Below are 6546 nucleotides of genomic sequence, written 5' to 3' on the forward strand. Positions count from 1 at the left end.
TTATCCACCTCCTCCTCCAGACCCCTCTATCTGCCTCCTTCTCTAAATTCCTCTGTCCGCCTCCACTCCAGACTCCTATGTCCTCCTCCTCCTCAAGATCCCTCTGTCCGCCTCCTCCTCCAGACCCCTCATTTATCATACACATCTATTATATACATACATACATACATTCATACATCTATCATACATACATCATACATGCACACATCTATCATACATACACACATCTATCATACTTACATCTATCATACATACATACATACATCACACAAACATGCAAACATCTATCATACATACACACATCTATCATACAATATTCTATCGTACATACACACATCTAGCATCTATCTATCTATTTATTTATCATACACACACACACATCTCCTTTGCATACCTTTACCTTGAGGTGGTAAGTCTGGTGACATTTGGCGTGCCCACGCACAGCACGTAACTCCCCAGAAGCCACCGTTGCGTTTAAGCAGCTGTGGTAATTATAAAACACACGGGGCTACAAGCACCAGACCCGGGGCTACATCCTCCTTAACCCCCCCCCCAGCAAGGCCCCTGCACTATATTTATATGTGAGATCACTACTGAAAGTATACATATGTAATGAGGCATCTACACCATTGTGTGATCTGTAGTGTTACAATACTCGATCTCTCTACTTACATTGACACTGCCCTCTTTCTAAGACTTTTATCCTTCTTTTTATAATCCTCAAGCTCTTCTGATGTCTCCTCCCTATAATATATAGAACATACATTATCTAACATATAACTATATAAAGGCCAGATGTTATTATGATTTTCAATGAAGGGTTTCCAAGAACATTGAACCACAAATACAACTGTTTAGCATCAGCACTGAGACTCCTGAGGAAGCTTATAGGGAACCTGTCTGGCCCACTTAGCCCTATAAGCCAGACCCAGCACCTTGTAGATGTAGCGCACACCATCTGGACGCTTTGCTATACATGTCCAAGGTACTGGGGAGGAATTATAGGGGTTAGGGGCTCGGAAAGATTCCCTTTAATCACTTAATAAAGTTCAATAACTTTCTAAAATCATTCAATTCCAAATTTTTAAGATATTTGCTGTCAGTAAATACAGTCCAGGATATAACTGCACCAAGTCTAGGCAATGCTCTGCAAGCAAAATATATATTATATCAACAGCAGTACAAATTCAGTACAAATTCAGGTAATTTATGTTCCCAATGCTGGGGTAGTGGGCTGGAGATCGCAGGGGGGTCCCAGTGGCCAGACCCTCTCATGATCAGACATCTTATCCCCTATCCTTTGAAGAGGGGATAAGATGTCTGGGGCAGAGTGCTAATTTAATATCGAAGTGCATCGGTTTAGTTTAATAGAGTGTAACAGTAGCTACATTGCATGTAGATTAGCATATGGTCATGTGACAGCAATGAAAAAATATATTCATACAATCAGGATTCTTCTTTTGTGATTGGTCAGACTTTGTCTAGTGAACAGGGAAAGGGAATTAGTTTTTTCCCCCACCTCATTGGCATAAAAAGGGGCACCATTAATGGGGCGAGGGGCTATTTGTAGTATGGGGCATGTAGGGAGTCGTACCTTATGTCAGGCATCCGGGGCCTCCATGTCATCCTGGGATAATGGTCGTCCCTGTAATAGAAAAACAGAACTTTAGTTAAAAGGGTACTCCGCCAGAAAACATCTTATCCCCTTCCAAAGGATAGGGGATAAAATATTTGGTCATGGGGGTCCCGCCTTTGGGGACCCAGCTTTGAGCTTCCGCGTACATCCCAACACGCCCCTTACATTCATGTCCATGGGAGGGTGCATGACGGCTAGTACGTAGCCATTATGCCTCCTCCCATAGACATGAATGGAGGGGGCATGGCGGCTGTAGTCCCCAGTCATCCAGAACAGAGCAGAGTTCTCGCACCAGATGACTGGGGTGCCGCACCGGAGATCACAGGGGTCACCAGCGGCTGGACCCCCGCAATCAGACATCCTATCCTCTCTCCTTTGGATGGGGGGATAAGATGTTTTCCAGCAGAAGATCCCTTTAATATCATTTTCCTTTCATATGACTTGGAAAACACAGATAATGTCGTCCATAAGGACAAATTTTGTCCAGATTAAAATATCAAGATAGGATAATGTGTTTTATATACAATTGAGAATATTTCCTTATATACGTCTACAAGGAAGACTCCTACCCACCTAAAGACTCTCGGAGCCTCCTGGACCCTGGATAGCCATTTGTAGGAGAAGAGACAAAAAGAAACATAAGAAATATTCCCCTCAGGGGCCACAGAATAACCTCAAGTATAAAGCTGCCTCTGAGAATAACGCCCTTTGTTGTCCATAGTAACTACAGAATCAGTTTCTAGCGTATATTCACATGTGCATATTTTCCATTGTGGATTTGCTATAGCAGATTTTGCTACCCTCTGAAGTCAATACTGAAGCAGATTTACATCAGAAAATATACATGTGTGAATGCACCCTAAGATCTATAAATTCTGCAGGAACAATGACACGTGGATTCGGATCGGCTGCTATGGCCACGAAGGTTTCATCCAGAACACTTTGGATACATGAGGCCAAGTATAATGACTCATTGAAGACATTTATACAATGGTATACAATACATGCCTTTTATCTGGCCCTTCATCATTGGGGCCGTCATTATTTGGTCCCTCCTCATGGGGTCCGTCCTCAATGGGGTATGAATCAGTCCTGTTAGTTAAAGAATGAATAGATCAATAAGAATCCAAAATATATCAATATATTGTGTCCTATAACAGTTATATTACTAAACCCAATATATAAAACTTACAAATTTAGTGTTATCACAAATTGTACTGGCTTCAGCCTGCTTCTGCATCATTCACCCCTGACAGGAAATTGTGTAGTCCTTTTATTTTCTGAGTGGTGTTGTCCCAAGATCCCTGGCTCCTTCCCACAGACAACGCCTCATCCTCTGGTGTCTCAGAAGGTGTGCCTTGACCTGAGCTCCAGCCCAACCTCCTGAGTGATGTCATCACCTCTGACCCTGCCCCTACATCCTACATCATCTCCTCCCTGTTATAGGCTAGTCTATCTAATTATGTATATGTTCTGATTAATTATGAATATTGCTAGAATAGCCATCTTGCTTGGAGGCTCCTGCAAGAAAGACTCCTACCCACCTGACGAACCGCTGAGCCACATGAACTCTGGATAGCCATCTGTAGGAGAAGTGACAAGAAGAAACATAAGAAATATTCCCCTTAGGGGCCATAGAGTAAGCTCAAGTATAAAGCTGCCTCTGAGAATAACACCCTTTGTTGTCCATAGTAACTACAGAATCAGTTTTTAGCGTATATATTTACATGTGCATATTTTCCGCTGTGGATTTGCTATAGCAGATTTTGCTACCCTCTGAAGTCAATGCTGAAGCAGATTTACATGAGAAAATACACACGTGTGAACGCACCCTAAGGTCTATAAATTCAGCAGGAACAATGACACGTGGATTCGGATCGGCTGCTATGGCCACGAAGGTTTCATCCGGAACACTTTCTATACATGAGGCCAAGTATTATGAGTCATTGAAGACATTTATACAATGGTATACAGTACATGCCTTTTATCTGGCCCTTCATCATTGGGGCCGTCATCATTAGGGCCATCATCCTTGGGTCCTTCACCATTAGGCCCGTCATAATTAGGTCCCTCCTCATGGGGTCCGTCCTCAATGGGGTATGCATCAGTCCTGTTAGTGACAGAATGAATCGATCAATAAGAATCCAAAATATATCAATATATTGTGTCCTATAACAGTTATATTACTAAACCCAAGATATAAAACTTACAAATTTAGTGTTATCACAAATTATACTGGCTTCAGCCTGCTTCTGCATCATTCAGCCCTGACAGGAAATTGTGTAGTCCTTTTATTTTCTGAGTGGTGTTGTCCCCAGATCCCCGGCTGCTCCCCACAGACAACGCCTCATCCTCTGGTGCCTCAGAAGGTGTGCCTTGACCTGAGCTCCAGCCCAACCTCCTGAGTGATGTCATCACCTCTAACCCCGCCCCTTCATTCTACATCACCTCCTCCCTGTTATAGGCTAGTCTATCTAATTATGTATATGTTCTGATTAATTATGAATATTGCTAGAATTGCCATCTTGCTTGGAGGCCATAATCTCACCAATCTCAAAGTGATGGCTTGTCATAGATCAGTGGTCTCCAGATTGTGGCCCTGCAGATGTTGTAAAACTACAACTCCTGGAATGCCCAGACAGCCGTTGGTTGTCTGGGCATGCTGGGAGTTGTAGTTTTGCAACATTTGAAGTGCTGCAATTTATAGATCACTGTCCTAGATTAACAAAATAAACTAATGTGTAAATGTTCTTGGTGTAACAAGTAGAGAGCGCTAAGCAATACAAATTTATAATGTAAGTCTATGGGATTGTCTCAGGCAGCTGCGCTTTTCTCCCGCTTGTTCCAACAATTGGTCAAGGTCTGAACACTCAGAACCTTATTGAAACTTGTCTCTAGAACATGTCTAAAAGTTTTATAGCGTCAGGTGTTAACCCAATTCTGTCCATATTTCAAAGCCTCATTCTTGTTTTTTTTTTTGTTTTTTTTTATGGACATACATCATTGCATTAGTATTCTTTTTCCTGGTATACATTAAAGGGGTACTCCGCCGCTAGACATGTTATCCCCTGATAGGGGATAACATGTCTGATTTTGGGGGGTCCGGCAATCTCCGGGGCTGGGGCTTCCATGATCGTGACATCACACCAAGTCCCCTCCATTCATGTGTATGGAAGTGGCCATGAGAGTCGACACTCCTCCTCCCATAGACATGAATGGAGCGGGAGTGGCAGTCATCCGTCACCAAGTGGCGTTCGCTGCCTGCACCAGATGACTGGGGTGCTGCGAAAGAGATCACGGGGGTCAAGCCGCAGGCGACCTCCGCATTCTTCGCCACAGCACCCCAGTCATTTGGATACGGATAACATGTCTGGCGGGGAAGTACCCCTTTGAGTCATTTCCATTAATTCTTTCTGTACTGTAAGGATGTGGGTTCTCTGTACTTACGTAACTTTCTTTTTCTTTTTTGGGATATCACTCTCCTCCTCGGGAATCTCCCTATTGTACATTGAAAAAAATGACACATATAAATATGTAAATACAAAAAGTGAAAGAGAACACAAAGAGATCAGGATTAGGTCTCTACAGGTTTGCAGTCTGTGAATGTAATAGAATGTGCCATAGTGAGAGGATATAAAATGTTGTATTTGAAGGAGTACTCCACCCCTAGACATCTTATCCCCTATCCAAAGCATGGACCCCCGCGATCTCCAGCCCACCACCTTGGCATTCTGAACATTTATGTTCACAACGCCGGTTTCAGGTGGCCGTGGTTTTTTGTCACGGGGGGACAGCAGTCACACCCCCTCCCATTTACATGAATGGAGTGGGCTTGACGTCACCACCACAGCCTCCTGAAACTGGCGTTCTGAACATAAATGTTCCCAATTCTGGGTTGGGGTGCCCAGTTGCCGGACCCCCCTAGTGATCAGGCATCTTATCCCCTATCATTTGAAGAGGGGATAAGATGTCTAGGCGTGGAGTACTAATTTAATATCGGAGTGCATCGGTTTAGTTTAATAGAATGTAACAGGAGCTTCATTCCATGTAGATTAGCATGTGGTCATGTGACAGCAATGAAAAAATATATTCATACAACGAGGATTCTTCTTTTGTGATTGGTCAGACTTTGCCTAGTGAACAGGGCACGAAAAGGGACACCAATAATGGGGGGGGGGGTGGCTATTTTTAGTGTGGGGCATGTAGGGAGACGTACCTTATATCAGGCATCCGGGGCCTCCATGTCATCCTGGGATAATGGTCATCCCTGTAATAGAAAAACAGAACTTTAGATAAAAGGGTACTCCGCCAGAAAACATCTTATCCCCTTCCAAAGAATAGGGGATAAGATGTCTGGTCGTGGGGGTCCCGCCTTTGGGGATCCAGCTTTGAGCTTCCGTGTACGTGACGTCATGCCCCCTACATTCATGTCTATGGGAGGGTGCATGATGGCTAGTATGTAGCCATTACGCCTCCTCCAATAGACATGAATGGAGGGGGCATGGCGGCTATAGTCCCCAGTCATTCAGAATAGAGCAGAGTTCTCGCACTGGATGACTGGGTGCCGCACCGGAGATCGCAGGGCTCTTCAGTGGCGGAACCCCCGCAATCAGACATCTTATCCTCTCTCCTTTGGATGGGGGATGAGATGTTTTCAAGCAGAAGATCCCTTTAATATCATTTTCCTTTCATATGACTTGGAACACACAGATAATGTCGTCCATAAGGACAAATCTTATCCAGATTAAAATATCAAGATAGGAAGATGTGTTTTATATACAATTGAAAATATTTCCTTTTATACGTCTACAAGTAAGACTCCTACCCACCTAAAGACTCTCGGAGCCTCCTGGACTCTGGATAGCCATCTGTAGGAGAAGAGACAAGAAGAAACATAAGAAATATTCCCC

Source organism: Hyla sarda, unplaced genomic scaffold (assembly GCF_029499605.1).
Source record: "Hyla sarda isolate aHylSar1 unplaced genomic scaffold, aHylSar1.hap1 scaffold_671, whole genome shotgun sequence".
Classification (NCBI taxonomy): domain Eukaryota; kingdom Metazoa; phylum Chordata; class Amphibia; order Anura; family Hylidae; genus Hyla; species Hyla sarda.